Genomic DNA, 15,543 nt, shown 5'->3' with positions numbered 1-15,543 from the left:
GTGGACCTCTGGTGCCTCGGCATGGAGAGGTTGGATGTTTCTGGGGAAGGTGCGGTAGCCCCCAAAGAGGGCTCCGACCTTTCCCTTCTGGATCTGGAGGAACCGGCGGGAGAACGGGTCTCGCTGGTGACTCTTTCCCGTCCTCGTATCAGCACGAGTCTTCCTTTACTCCGTTGGAACGAGGGACGTGAAGACGACCATGGGGACTTACATGAGTCGTTTGGGGCGCTGTCTATGGATCGAGCGCCTGTGGATTGGATATCTACCCGTTTTCGTATGGATCACAAACCTCAGATGCAACCTGTCACGGAGGAGACGGGCCTGACCACCTTTCATGCGGCAACCCAGGAGTCCATCGAACGATTCCTGGACTCGTATTTTGGTGATGCTCCCAAAGAACCACCGTGGCACAGCACTGGGGCCCGTCCGAAGACCACCGGTGACACTGGGACTAAACCTGGGATTGGGAGGGGTATCCGTACCGTCCTCCGATCGGACCCCCCTGATCCCGGACCAGCGGCGGCACCTGAGATGCCCCGTGGAGCCACCGGTGGGCACGATGCCTCGCGTCCAGACGACGAGGAATCCGGAGAAAGCCTACACTCCCAGCCGGATCTGTTCCCTCTCCCATCGAAAGAGAGCTGGGATGAGGAAGTGGGCCGACTGCGAGATGCCCAAGAAGCATGGGCCCGTGAACGCCAGCTATGGGAAGAGGAACGGGAACAGCTGCAGCAAGAGCGTGAAAACCTGCAGAGAGACCGGGAGCAGCAGCGCAAAGAAATCCAACTCGAATTGGACCGTGCCAAGGATGCGCTCCAACGGCAATATGCGCAGAATCTATCAGTCCATGATAAAGTCCTGGAACACTCCAAACTGAACTTACAGCGTCAACGTGAAAGTGTTCAGGCCTTGCGCACTCAAAGTGAACTTACTGCAGCTGTTCAACGGGACGAACTGGCTAAATTGGAACGAGAGAAAGCAGCTTTGCATGCGCACCAGGATGCATTGACTCGCAAGGAGAGCGAGCTGGCTGCCTTGGAGAGGGAACTGAAGAAGCAGCAGACCAGGACAACCCAAGTTGGAGTCTACGCTGTCACGGGTGCAGCCGGCGCCAGAGGGGCGACGCTGCTGGGTCCAGCCACCTTCCAAGGACCGGCTCCCACCGGAACACCAGCGGCACCGGCGTTGATACCTCCACCGATTCCGGCCCCCCCCCTGCGCAACCGCTGCCTCAACCCGCTCAACCTGCGCAACCGCCGCCCCTGCGGGCGCCAAGGGCCATGGAGAGGGGTTACTACAGACCTCCAATACCTGCCCGTTTCGATGGGACCGCTTCCAAACTTCCCTACTTCATCTTGCAACTCGATGCCCACATGGAGGACTATGACGATTTATACCGGTCTGAGCGCGAAAAAATAAGGGACATCGGCTCAGTCCTGGATGGGGCAGCAGCCGACTGGTTTGTGACTCTCTTGAACCTGCAAGATGAAGATACTCGCACGGTACCCGCTTTCCTCCAAGCCTTAAGGGCTCGCTTCCAAGATCCGGGTGCGGAAAATGAAGCTATCCGCACCATCAAAACTATTCAGCAAGGCAACCGCTCGTTTGCAGAATTTGCCCGTGAATTTCGTGCGGCGGCTGCTCGACTTCCTCCTGAGTGGCCTGAGCGCATGAAATGCGAATACTTCTCGGATGCTGTCGACGGCAAGCTACGTGAAACGGTGTTTTTAATTCGGGTCCCCCGCACTATTGCTGATTGGATTGAATTGGGATCCCAGGTGGCGTCTCGCTTAGAGTACGCTCGTGCCGGAGGCCGCCCACGCCCGAAGCCTGCCACTACGTCCACCAAGCCAAGTCCAGCCGCCCCTACCGAGACCACCTCCGAGCGCCGTCGCCGACTGGGATTGTGTCTTTACTGCGGAGGTCCAGGTCATCTAGCCGCCAACTGCCCGAAAAAACAGAAGCCAACCGCTCCGGCCGCGTGCACCCCATCTGCCAAGCCACCACGCAAATCAGGGCCACCCCCAACGGGCTCGTCTAAGGCAGTCATCGAAGGCGACCCGGAGGAGGGGGAAGCAGCTGTCTGCCTTTCTTCAGCCCCCATGGACATGGGTTCGACTCCAGACGCGGTGAGTGAAGGCAGCGCTCCCATTACAATCCAAGCGTTTCTGGCCAACCCCGCTAAGCACACTCGTATTATAGCCTCAGCCCTTGTGGATTCTGGCTGCTCCCATTGCTTAATGCGGCCCCAGGTGGCGGAGGAGCTAGGTCTAGACCAAGTCCCCCTGGCTAAGCCCATACCATTCACCCAAATGGACGGCAGTCCTCTCGGGAGCGAAGGACCAGCCCAGTTCAAAACGCAGCCGGTTCTCCTCCGCTGCGCCGACCATTGGGAGAAAATTAGTTTTATTCTGGCGCCAGTGGCCAAACACTCTATAGTTCTGGGCATGCCATGGTTGTTGTTGCATGAACCTAAATTCCTTTGGAAAGAAAGGATCTTGGAATTCACTGACCCTCCCTGCGGGGAACACATGAATTGGGGGGAAAACTCGACTTCTCCTGACACACACCCCCCCCTGGCTTCATCAGCGATTGCTCCCGATTCTACCGGCATCCCACCGGCGTACCAAGATCTAGCCAGAGTATTTCAGGAGCAAGAATGCGATCAGTTGCCACCCCATAGAGACACTGACTGCAAAATCGTAATACAGCCAGGGGCGCAACTGCCCAAAGGTAGAATCTACCGCATGAGTCCCAATGAGGAGAAGGAACTTCGTGCCTTCTTAGATAAGAACCTCGCTCGCGGGTTCATACGGCGGGCCACCAAACACACACATGCTGCTCCTGTATTGTTTGTAAAAAAGAAAGATGGGTCTTTACGGCTCTGCACAGATTACCGAGGTCTCAATGCAGTCTCCCTGTCCAATAAGTACCCTTTGCCTTTGATCAAGGACCTTTTAGACGCATTGGGCAAAGGACGCATCTTTACTAAGTTGGACTTGAGAGAGGCTTACTACAGAGTTAGAATTGCTGAAGGCTATGAACACTTGACTGCATTTAACACAAAGTTTGGACAGTTTGAATACTTAATAATGCCATTCGGGTTAAGTGGGGCCCCCGGAGCTTTTATGGCCCTTATCAATGAAGTTCTCCATGATTTATTGTACAAGGGAGTAGTGGTGTACTTAGATGACGTGTTAATTTATTCACAAACCATGGAGGAACATGAAGCATTGGTTCGGGAAGTATTGAAACGCTTGCTCAACAACTCCCTCTTTGCCAAACTTTCCAAGTGCTGTTTCCACCAAACCTCTATTGACTATTTGGGTTACCGGATCTCGCCCGAGGGCCTAAAAATGGATCCTGCTAAGATTGATGCGGTCCTCCAATGGCCTGCCCCTACCAACCGAAAAGAACTCCAATCTTTTCTAGGTTTTGCTAATTTCTATCGTGACTTTATACCCCAATTTGCTGAACTGACTCTCCCTCTCACAGACCTCTTACGCACTAAGGGTAAAGATCCACTGTCCGCCAAGCCCGGGGCCCCCCTTTCCTGGTCCGAAGAATGTCAGACAGCCTTTCAGCTTTTAAAGTCTGCTTTTACCACCGAACCTATCCTAAAGCACCCTGACCCGGATCTCCCGTTTGTGGTTCACGTGGATGCCTCGGACAAAGCGCTTGGGGCGGCCCTGTTGCAGAGAAATAAAGATGATAGGCTGGTTCCGTGTGCTTATTTATCAAAGAAATTCTCCGGTGCTGAACTCAACTGGACTGTAGGGGATAAAGAGACTGCGGCCATTAAAGTAGCACTCTCCACTTGGCGCCACTGGCTGGAGGGGGCTAAACACCCCTTTCAAGTTTGGTCGGATCACAAGAACTTGGCCGCCCTCTCCACCCCCCTCAAGATGTCCGCGAAGCAACTTCGTTGGGCCGATTTCTTTTCTCGTTTCTCTTTCACGGTCCATTTTTTCCCCGGAAAAACCAATAAATTGGCGGATGCGCTCTCGCGCCTACCCGGGGAGGGGGGTGGAGCCAGCTTACGGGACATTCCGCGCACTGTTCTCTCCCCCTCCCAATTAGGGCTGGCTGTCACCCGATCTCAGACATCCACTCCTCCTTCTCCGCCCATTCCCAGCCTGGTCTCTCCTTTCCTACTGAAACTTGAGGAGGCGGGGCTACGCGAGCCCCCGGCGGAGGAAGGCGACTCCCAATTGCGTTTAGAGAATGGCGTTTGGCGGCGGGGGGATTGTTGGTACGTGCCTCCCCCCCTCCGCAAACAGGTTCTCGAGGCCTGCCATGATGCCCGCTCGGCTGGACATTTTGGCTTTCTAAAAACTCTGCATTTGGCCCGCCGGCAATTCTGGTGGCGCGCGATGCGCAAGGACATTGAAACGTATATCAAAGGTTGCTCTGTTTGTGCAGAAGCCAAGACCGTTCCGGGAAAGCCCCATGGTCTGTTGAAACCTCTCCCGGTGGCCTCCCGCCCCTGGGAAGTCATCTCCATGGATTTTATTACAGATTTGCCAGAAAGTCATGGCAACACGGTCTTGTGGGTGGTGGTGGACTTATTTTCCAAACAAGCCCATTTTATTCCATGTGCTTCCATCCCCTCCGCTCCTAAGTTAGCGCGTCTGTTCATTCAGCACGTTTACCGTCTGCACTCCGCCCCCGTCAAGGTGGTCTCCGACCGCGGCCCCCAATTCATTTCAAAGTTCTGGAAAGCTTTTCTAGGGTTGTTAGGGGCCGCCCCGGCGGTCGCCGCCCCCTACCACGTTCAAAGTGACGGTGAGACGGAGAGAACGAACAGAACCCTAGAGCAGTATTTACGTTGTTACACCAACTACCACCAAGACAATTGGTGCGAACTAATTCCGTTTGCAGAGTACGCCTATAACAATGCGGTTCATAGCAGTACAAAAAAAACCCCCTTCGAAATTGTGTCCGCTCGCTCCTTCCCGCCGTTGCCGCAACTACCTGCGGCAGCATTGGATCCTCCAGAGTTTCAACAATGGATTTCATCTCTGGCTGAGGGGTGGAAAACGGTCCAGACTGCCTTACAACAGGCTAAAGACTCCCAAAAGCTGCAAGCGGATAAGCACCGCTCGGATTTCCCTCTGCGTGTGGGCGCCTGGGTGTATTTGTCTACCAAAAATCTCAGAGACGTGCATAAATTTTCTAAACTAGGCAAAAGATTCGTGGGACCTTTTCAGATTACTAAAGTGATTAATGATGTCACTGCCCGATTGGATTTGCCTAACTCCCTTAGTAACATTCATCCTGTCTTCCATTCCAGTTTACTCAAGGAGGCTCCCGTTTCCGATGCCTGGCACGACCCGCCGGAGAGACCCCCACTGACTATTATTGATGGCCACAAGCATTACGAAATTGACGCCATCCTGGACTCTCGCTTTAATCGCAAACGCTTGCAATATTTAGTCTCTTGGGTGGGATATTCCTCTGGGTATAATCAATGGGTTTATTCCGAAAATATTGACGCCCCCACCCTTATTTCTGCTTTCCACCGCGCCTTTCCGCACAAACCTGGAGGGGAGGGGTCTTTTTTAGGGGAGGCAGAGTGTAAAGGATTCAATGGTGTTGATGAGAGGGGCAGCCGCCTGGCCTTGAGTACATTCCACAGCCCGGGCGATGGGCCAGCTTCTCCGTCGGAGACCTTATCTCTGCGAGGGAGATGAGCCCTCCGTTCCCATGGGAATCCGGGAGGGGGGGATGGGATGGACAGAGTTATAACCTGTGTTTCTGGCGGGAGATCTTATTCCTGCCACTGCGTGTACTTGAGCTTTCTAAGATGTCTGAATAAACGGTCTTTTACACCAAAGAGCCTTTTATTTCTGCTTCTATGGAATTCCTTACAATGGTGTTTCAATGGTGTTTCAATGGTGTTTAAACTAGAGAGCCCAAATTCTCCTTTTAAAACCACATTAAAGGGATAATCTGGGGTCCCTAGTTAAACAACATTGAAAGTGATGCTGTTTTGGGGTGAATTATCCCCCACCCTGAAATAGCATCACTTTCAATGTGGCGTAGTGGTTAAGAGCAGGTGCATTCTAACCTGGAGAAGCTGGGTTTGATTCCCTGCTCTGCCACTTGAGCTGTGGAGGCTTATCTGGGGAATTCAGATTAGCCTGTGCACTCCCACACATGCCAGCTGGGTGACCTTGGGCTAGTCACAGCTTTTTGGAGTTCTCTCAGCCCCACCCACCTCACAGGGTGTTTGTTGTGAGGGAGCAAGGGCAAGGGGATTGTAAGCCCCTTTGAGTCTCCTACAGGAAAGAAAGGGGGGATATAAATCCACACTCTTCTTCTTCTTCTAAACTGAGGACCTCAGATTCTCCCTTTAAATCCATGCCGAAGGGGGTGGATTTAAAAGGAGAATCTGGGGAAATTTGGAGGGGGGGTGCCTGCTGTCAGGGGTGTAATTGTTAAGCTTGAAACACCAAACTTTCAGGGTATCTTTCGGAGTCTCTCCTAATGATACCACCCAGATTTGGTGAAGTTTGGGTTCAGGGTGTCCAAAGTTATGGACCCTCAAAAGTGTAGCCCGCATCTCCTATTAGCTCCCATTGGAAACAATGGGGGATGGGGGCACTCCCTTTGGGAATCCATAGCTTTGGACCCCCTAGACCAAACTTCACAAAACCTGGGTGGTATCAATAAGAGACTCTCCTGATAATACATCCCAGGTTTGGTGAAGTTTGGTTCAGGGTGTCCAAAGTTATGGACCCTCAAAGATGTAACCTTCATCTTCTATTACCTCCCATTGGAAACAATAGAGGATGGGGGCACCCCCTTTGGGAGTCCATAGATTTGGACCCCCTGGACCAAACTTCACAAAACCTGGGTGGTATCAATAAGAGACTCTCCTGATAATATATCCCAGGTTTGGTGAAGTTTGGTTCAGGGTGTCCAAAGTTTGACAGAGCGTGCGTTTTATCAGCGGAAAGGTGCGTTACCAGAAAAGATAAGTGTAGTTGAAGACGGCTTGGCACAGCAGACAAATAACTCCACCACACAGTAGCTTCACTTCAACGAAGGAATTTTACTTACAGGTGCGAGCTATATACAAGTGAACATCAGAAAACAAACCGGCAGCATGCTTCGCAGTAAACATATAACCCTAACAGAACAATGTGCATGATAGTGCTCTACTATTATACAAACACTGCCCAATCACATTGAAGGCCACAGCACCGGTTCAGACTGGTTTGATTCGGTTCAGCCAGGCTTCTGCCAACTTACTCTGGCAGCAGGTGCTGTCATCTAGATCTCCACGATCTGTGCACAAGATGCACACCTCTTTATTTTGAATTCCCTGACACCCCTTCTCATCTTGGGTACAGATTATCTATTTACAAAACATTTACAATACATATTAAATGGTTACATTACACATCATGCAACACACTGGATACAGTCACAATACCAAGTTCAGGTAATAGGTTTCTATACTTGTGTAAAGTACCTGCTTTGGTCAAGATGTCTGCACAGTTACGTTCCGTAGGCACATACTCTAATTTAATGTCACCTTTCTGAACAAACTCTCTGACATTTTGGTATTTAACTGCTATGTATTTGGTTCTTGCTTTCATGCTTTCCATATTAGCCATATGAATGCAAGTTTGGGAATCTTCTAGGATTTTCACAGGCTTTTCATACATTGCATTCAGATCAGTTAACAGTTGTTGAGTCCATATAAGTTCTGAACAAGTTTCAGACAGTGAACAGAACTCGGCTTCTGCAGTTGACAATGCTATTGTGTTCTGTTTTCTAGCTTTCCAGCTAATGACAGAGTTTGCATATTTAATTAAAAACCCAGAACATGACTTTCTGTCATTCTCTTCTGCAAAAGAGCTATCGGCTACTGCAGATAGGATATTACTGTCATCAGGACAAATCAATAAACCTTTATTGCTTGTTCCTTTTAAATATCTGACAACTCTTTTGACACTTTGCCAGTCACGAAATGTTGGTTTAGAAACTCTTCTACTTAAAACACTTACTGCATAAGCAATATCTAATCTTGTCCAATTACTCAAAAACAAAAGACTTCCAATTACAGAACGAAAAAGATCAGGTTTGTCAAATAAAACATCACATTCTGTTTTAAGAAAATCAACAGACATAGGAGTATCAAATGTTTTAGCATCTGTTACACCACATGTTTTTACAAGCTCTCCTATTTTCTTGGATTGTAGCAACACAAGACCACCTTCAGGATTGTGAGCTATTTCAATACCTAAATAGGACTTTAGATATCCTAGATCTTTCACCTTGAAATGTTTGCTTAGCTCATTATAGACAGAATTGATTGCCTCATCAGTTTTAGCTGCAACACATAAATCATCAACATACACCAATAAGATGATTTGGTTGTCATTTGAACCTTTTGTGTAAACACACGGATCAGCAACACTTTTTTTGAAACCAAGATTTAACAAACAATCATTTAAGCATTGATTCCAATTTCTTGCGGATTGACGAAGCCCATATAACGACTTCTTTAGAAGAAGCACCTGGTTTTGTTGTTTGGTTTTAAAGCCAGGAATTGGTTGCATATAAATCTCCTGCATTAAAGGAGCATTTAGGTAAGCAGTAGAAAAATCATAATGGCGCACTTTTAAACCATTCTTTACAGCTAAGGTAAGATACAGTCTTAAAGATTCACTTTTAGCTGTAGGAGAAAAAGTTTCCACAAAATCTTGCAGATAGGTTTGGCTGTAGCCCTGTGCAACAACACGTGCTTTGTATACGATACTTTCATCAGGTAAGGCTTTTCTTCTATAAACCCATCTGGAACCTATGATTTTGCGATCATGAGGCTTTTCAACTTCCTCAAAAACTTCCTGCTCAAGCAAAGAATCATATTCTTTTTGCATTGCTTCTTGCCATTTTTGCTGCTCTTCAGGATCTCTAGTTAACATCTCATTGTAAGACTTTGGTTCAATCCAAGTATGACACACTCTAACTGTCTGTGTGAACCCATATCTATCAGGAGGAACACCTTTATTTTGCCTTTCAGACCTTCTAGGAACAACTGGACTTTGCATGTCAGTTCCATTTTGCTTTGACTCAGTCTCGTCCTCCCCTTTCACTACAGTTTCTGTTTTTACAGGAGGTGAGCGAGCCTGACCTTGAATAGGCGAAGGAGGAACCGGTACTGACCGGTTGCTGCTGCCACTAGCAGCTTGCTGTTCCGACAATAAGGGCAAAAACACCTCAGTATTAGCATGGATTTGCTCCCAACCTGTATGGTTCTCAAAATTAGCGCTTCTCGAAATTATTACACGGCCATAAGACAGAAAAAATCTATAAGCTTTGGTTTCTGGCTGGTAGCCAATGAACCTCAAATGGCGATATTTGGGTTGTCCCTTCCTTCTTTGTTCTTTTGGAATGAGAACATTTGCAAAACTCCCAAAAACTCTCAAATGCTTCAAAGAGGGCGCTTTACCAAAAAGCATGTAATAGGGTGTTTCATTGATTGTCACACTCCACAATCTATTTATGAGATAAGTAGCTGTACTGACAGCTTCACCCCAAAAATGAAACGGCAAGTTTGCATCCATCAACAAACAATCACGCATGGTTTGCAGATGAGAAATTTTACGCTCCGCAACCCCGTTCTCAAAGGGCGAGAAAGGATTAGTTTTCCTATGAATTATTCCTTTTTGAGCCAACCAATGTTGAAAATCATTGCTCAACCATTCTCCACCTCTATCAGATTGTAATCTGGCAAGACGATAAGGAAAGTTGCGTTCAATCATTGCCACCCATTGTTTAAACTTTTCAAAAGCTTCAGCTTTGGTTTTTAACAACACAGTATAAGTATATCTGCTGAAATCATCCACCAGCACCATAAAATACTTGGCACCACCTTGTGTTGGTGAAAACGGGCCAGTTAGGTCAACATGAATAAGAGAAAACGGTTTATCTGTTTTTCTTTGACTGACTGCAGTTGAGGGATAGGCTTTCACTTTAGCTTTACTGCACACTGCACAGTCAAGGTACTTGCGGCAAGGTTTAACATTTACATCACAAACTTTAGCAAGTTGCCTCAAAGTAGAAAAACTGGAATGCCCTAACACTCTGTGTAAAGCATGGACACAGTTGTCATGCATTGGACGGTTAGATAGACATGAAACATGTTCTTCACTGCCTGCTTTCTTGGGAATCATTTTATACAACTTATTCTCAAGCTTTCCCTTTGCACAGACAACGCCATTCAGTTTCACATAACATACATCGTCCACAAAATCAACTTTATAACCATCATGAGTTAGACTAGCTACTGATAACAGACAGAAGTCTAAACTTTGCACTAACAGTACATTTTTAAGAGACTTGCCTAAAGAAGGCACAAACGCAGTTCCTTGTAAACTAACTTCCACTGGACTGCCATCAGCAAGGCTTACGTGGGCAACTGTTGATTCTTTGACGTCTTCCAACAGGGACCTGGAATTTACGATGTGCTCAGTACAAGCAGAGTCAATAAGCCAGGACACAGTCTTAGAATCTTCAGCACACGTAACCAGCAAAGCAGATTCATCTCTGACTTGCTTCTCAGAAAAAGACTTCTTTTTGTATTTCCCCTTCTGTTGCCTCAATTGGCTAGATCCAGAACTTGCACAATTTCGGGCTAGATGCTTGTCTGACCCGCAAACGTAGCAACGACGCACAGCAAAGGATTTCACAGACGTAGCCTCTCCGGACACGGCTCTTCCTCTCCGGACACCGACAGGCCGAGAACCGCTCTCTACGGCACATTCATCCGAGCGACAGGCACGCTGGTAATCCTTCTGTTTCTGCCACTCCAGCAGACTGGTTGTAACGAAATCGAAAGTAAGCTCGTCTTCCTTCACATTCTGTAAGCTCAAAACAAGCTGCTCCCAAGAACTGTCCAAGGACGAAAGTAGGAGATAAGATTTATGAGCCTCTTGGAATGCAAGTCCTCTGCTCTCCAATTCAGCGAAAAGAGTCTGCATAGCCTGCAAGTGAGCTGAGACACACTCACCAGCCTTCAGCTTCAGGTTGTACAGCTTACGCGTGAGTAGGACTTTGGAACCCGCTGTGTCTCGCTGGTACAGCTTCTTTAACACCTCCCAGACTTCATGAGCACTTGCGGCGTTCTGCACGTATACCAGCTGAGAGTCAGCCACTGCCAGGATGATAGTAGCTCTTGCTCTTTCATCGGCTCTCCGTTCAGCTGCAACTCCAGCGGCAGGGGGTACCTCAACAATGCTCCACAGGTCGTCTCTGATAAGATAACTCTTCATCTTACAGCTCCACGGCATGTAGTTCGACCCGTCCAGCCTCTCAAAAGGCAAACTGGATGCTGTAAACGCCATGACTGCCTTTGTTCCACTCACAGCTCGTGCTCTTCACGCCAACAACACTCCTCAGCACTACCTTACTCTCGTGTAACGCCAAACTCTGGGCCCATAACCTGACAGAGCGTGCGTTTTATCAGCGGAAAGGTGCGTTACCAGAAAAGATAAGTGCAGTTGAAGACGGCTTGGCACAGCAGACAAATAACTCCACCACACAGTAGCTTCACTTCAACGAAGGAATTTTACTTACAGGTGCGAGCTATATACAAGTGAACATCAGAAAACAAACCGGCAGCATGCTTCGCAGTAAACATATAACCCTAACAGAACAATGTGCATGATAGTGCTCTACTATTATACAAACACTGCCCAATCACATTGAAGGCCACAGCACCGGTTCAGACTGGTTTGATTCGGTTCAGCCAGGCTTCTGCCAACTTACTCTGGCAGCAGGTGCTGTCATCTAGATCTCCACGATCTGTGCACAAGATGCACACCTCTTTATTTTGAATTCCCTGACAAAGTTATGGGACCTCAAAGATGTAGCCCCCATCTTCTATTAGCTCCCATTGGAAACAATGGAGGATGGGGGCACCCCCTTTGGGAGTCCATAACTTTGGACCCCCTGAACCAAACCTCACCAAACCCGGGTAGTATCATCAGGAGAGTCCCCCAAACAATCCCTGAAAATTTGGTGCTACTAGCCCAAACAATGCGCCCCCCTGCAGGCCAAAACCCGAAAAACAGTAAAAATGTTTTTAAAACCCACAAACGGGTGGGCGGAGCTTCGGACATGAATGGGGGGGTTCAAACCCGAGAACCCCCCTCTTACCTACGTGCATGCCGGCAGCTGGCGGGGCTGGCAAGTCTGGGCGTCAGGCCCATTGCTTCGGCCAAGCTGGGACAGAAGGACTCCCCTCAGGGCTCCCCTGGACGGCGCCCCCCGTGGAGGGGTGGCCTCGAGAGCCGCAGTAGAAGGAGGAAAGAGCTGCATGCAGCTCTGGAACCGCAGGTTCCCTACCTCTGGTCTAAAACAAACATTCAAAAGAATCATAAGAGACCCCCATAACTGATGTTATAGGTAAGAGCTAAGTGTATGGCAAAGATGAAAGAATGTGCTCTTTTCAGCCAGGTGGCATCTAACATGGAGAACTGGGTTTGATTCCTTACTCCTCCACATGAGTGCTGGACCTTTATCTGATGAACTGGATTTGTTTCCCCCCTCCTACACATGAAGCCTGATTGGTGACCGTGAGCTAGTCAAAGTTCTCTTTGAACTCTCTCAGCCACACCTACTTTACAAGGTGTCTGTTGTGGAGAGATGAAGGGAAAGGAGTTTGCAAGCTAACAAATGCCCCCCCTTCCCCTCCCCACAACAAACTCCTTGTGGGGCAGCAGGTGGGGCAGAGATTGCCTCCCTAGCCGGCCTATGGACTTCTCCTGTGCTGGCGGCCCCTGTCTGCTGGGGAGAAGGCTTGAGAGCAACATCAAGGACTTACTGGAGAATAAGGCACTGCACTCTGGGTGAGAGGGAGGGGAGGCGGAGCTCCCCAATCCCCCTCCTACGGGCACAGTGGTATTTCTCCCCCCCCCGGATACTCAGGGCCACCGTAGAGAGTGGGCGGGGCTACGTCAGGCTTCCTCAATTGCTGGGCTTGCTGGGGCTTGCAAAATCAGTCTGTGGGGGGGGGATATGTTTTGGCGCCCCCACGTGACTGCAATGGATGTGCCCGGGGACATGGGGTACCCGTTGTCCCTAGGCAAATTCGCCACTGCTGTCAACTATTGCACAATTATTTAACAAAAAACAACACCTAGCAATAACTTAAAGGTAAGAACAGCCACTAACTAAGCTTAATACATTAACACACTACCCTAACACTAACTCTATAAACGACTAGAATATAGCAGCATTACTACCTAACAATACAAATAATTAAACTAGTTAATGCAATCAAATTCTCTTAACACTGTAAGCATCAACCCCAACCCTCCCCCACAGTCAACATATCCAGTAATAGTAATGTTGAACTCCGTTGCCTATGGAGTGTGGCAGTCCGCCGCCATGTTCTTGCTGCGACCGTCAAGCAAGAGAGTTCCGTGCATGATAGTACCGAGCAAAACAGTTCCAAGCATGATGCCCTTTGCATTCTGTGGGAGCCCCTGCCACTAGCCCCCATTACTGTCTGGGGGCTGCCAGCAATAGACAGATGCCCCCCAGGTCTCTCACTGCTGGTGGGTCGTTGCCGTTGCGATCCCCATGGGTCCAAATGCTGTCGCCAGGAAATTTGGCTCACTCAGACTCGCCCTGCCGGTCGCTGCCTCAGTCAAGCGCCGTTGCGGTTGAGGGGGTGCTGCCGCTGACATCCAATACTAGGGCCACTCAGGAGTCGAAGGGGTGTCTCACAGACCGGGAAAACCCTGGAATCACTGCCCAAGTGCCTTGGCCGGTTGCTATTGTTGGGGGGCTGCCGCTGCCACTAACCCCTTATGTCAGGGCTGCTCGGGAGTCGAAGAGACGTCTTCCTTCCTGGTGGGTGCAACAGGCAAGGCCCATTTTCCTTTCCTTCCTGCCCAGAATGAGAAGACGGAGAAGGGGGCAACACCTAGAAGAGCAAAGGTGGGAAAGGAATGTGTGAAGTGCTTCATCCAGGTCGGCCAGCAGAAACACGGGGCTGCGAGAGGACAGCCCTGGGAGACGCTCACCTGTTCCTCATCACATTCTGGGGGATCTTCTTCTTCTGCACCGCCGCATACTCGGGAGGGTCTCTCTTCACAGGCTTTGTCAGGGGAAAAGATGTGGAGTTTAACAGGAGGGAGGTTATTCTGTGGCCTGGAGGGGATGGACCAGAGCAAGAAAGATGCCCCCCCCCCAACCAGAGCTGATGGTAGATGAAGCGAAGCTCCTACCTCTTGGGCATGGCCTTTTCTTCCACAGCCAAAACCCCACACCTGCAACCAGGATAAGAAACGCCACAAGACCAAGGATCCACACGTACACGGGATGGCCGTCATCTGCAAGGAGGAACAAACCGGTCTGGGCATCTGCTGCAAGCAGCCCCCTCCCCCCCTCAATGGCCTTCCTACAATGAAGAACAGCTGCCTCCAGGGCTCGGGGAGGGACGAACCACGACGACTGAGACTCTTTTGCTGGGCTTAGGCGACACCCAGGGCCCTTCCAGCTGGCCCCGTCTTCTTCAGCCACAGGCAGCTCTTGCTGGAACCGGAGGGGGGGGGGGGCTCTTGCACTCAGCTGTGGCCCCTCCCAAGGCAGCCCGACCCACACTTCAGGCAGGGAGGGGACGCTTTCCTGGTTTGCACCAAATCACAACTTTAGGCAGGTTTCAAAAAGAAGAAAAAGGAATTCATTTCTTCAAAATTATAACTCCTAGTTTAGCTGTTTTAAGGCCCGTTGTCAAACCCAGTGAAGTGTCTTTCAGGCCACACCAAGCAGCCCCTCTGCAGAACGGAGAAGGGTTGAGGGCAAAATATTCCTCACCTTCACTCCGGCAGATGCTGGTCAAGTCCAACGAGGCGCTCTTCTGGCCAGTGGGGTTGCTGAGCAGGCAGGTGAAGGTGGAGTCCAGGGAGTCGGGCCCCCAGGAGACGTGGAGATCCGCGTCCGAACCTTCTTCCGGGACACCCGGCTGATCAGAAGAGTTCCCCCTTTTCCAGGAGACCTCAATTCCCCCCTTTTCAGACCCCAGGCAGTGCAGGGTCACGTTGCACACCTCTGCTGTCCTGGAGACCAGGTGGGGGCGTATCTCTGGATCCGGGACAGGCTCTGCTCAGGGGGAACAGATAGAGAAATGCATCAAGGTGTTTGTTCGCCATGGAGGAGGGTCTCTGAATTGTGCAGCTTCAGGAGAAAGAGGCAAAGACCCTCACCAAAGACAGAGAGGCGGAAGGTCTGCCTGAGAACCTCTACAGAGGCAAACACAACTAGAGCCTCCAATGTACAGCCGTCCTCCTTCTCCAGGGCCCTGATCCTTAGCGTGGTCTCATCCGCCATCTCCAGCCGCTGCCTGAACGGGTTCCAGGTATTTTGCCACTCCAGTTTTCCATCCCTCAGTTCAGCAATCAGCATTTCTGGACCAGACCCTGCTTGAAAAGACCACTCAACACTGGCCACTGGTTTCGTTTCAGATAACTTGAGAGGGAAAGAGGCAGATCCCCCCAGGATCCCATTCACCTGGACAGG

The 15,543-nt window shown here is 49.8% G+C and overlaps 2 protein-coding genes across 2 annotated transcripts in view; both read left to right on the top strand.

The window, feature by feature from the left end:
• The window catches only part of LOC125439818 (SLAM family member 7-like), a 273,063-nt gene that overhangs the window by 139,890 nt on the left and 117,630 nt on the right, over positions 1 to 15,543 (top strand). The window lies entirely within an intron of this gene.
• LOC125439826 (T-lymphocyte surface antigen Ly-9-like) overlaps positions 1 to 15,543 on the top strand; it is a 109,628-nt gene that overhangs the window by 61,871 nt on the left and 32,214 nt on the right. The window lies entirely within an intron of this gene.

Source organism: Sphaerodactylus townsendi, linkage group LG01 (genome assembly GCF_021028975.2).
Source record: "Sphaerodactylus townsendi isolate TG3544 linkage group LG01, MPM_Stown_v2.3, whole genome shotgun sequence".
Lineage (NCBI taxonomy): Eukaryota > Metazoa > Chordata > Lepidosauria > Squamata > Sphaerodactylidae > Sphaerodactylus > Sphaerodactylus townsendi.
The sequence above is the reverse complement of the archived record's forward strand: the minus strand, read 5'-3'. Positions and strand labels throughout refer to the sequence as shown.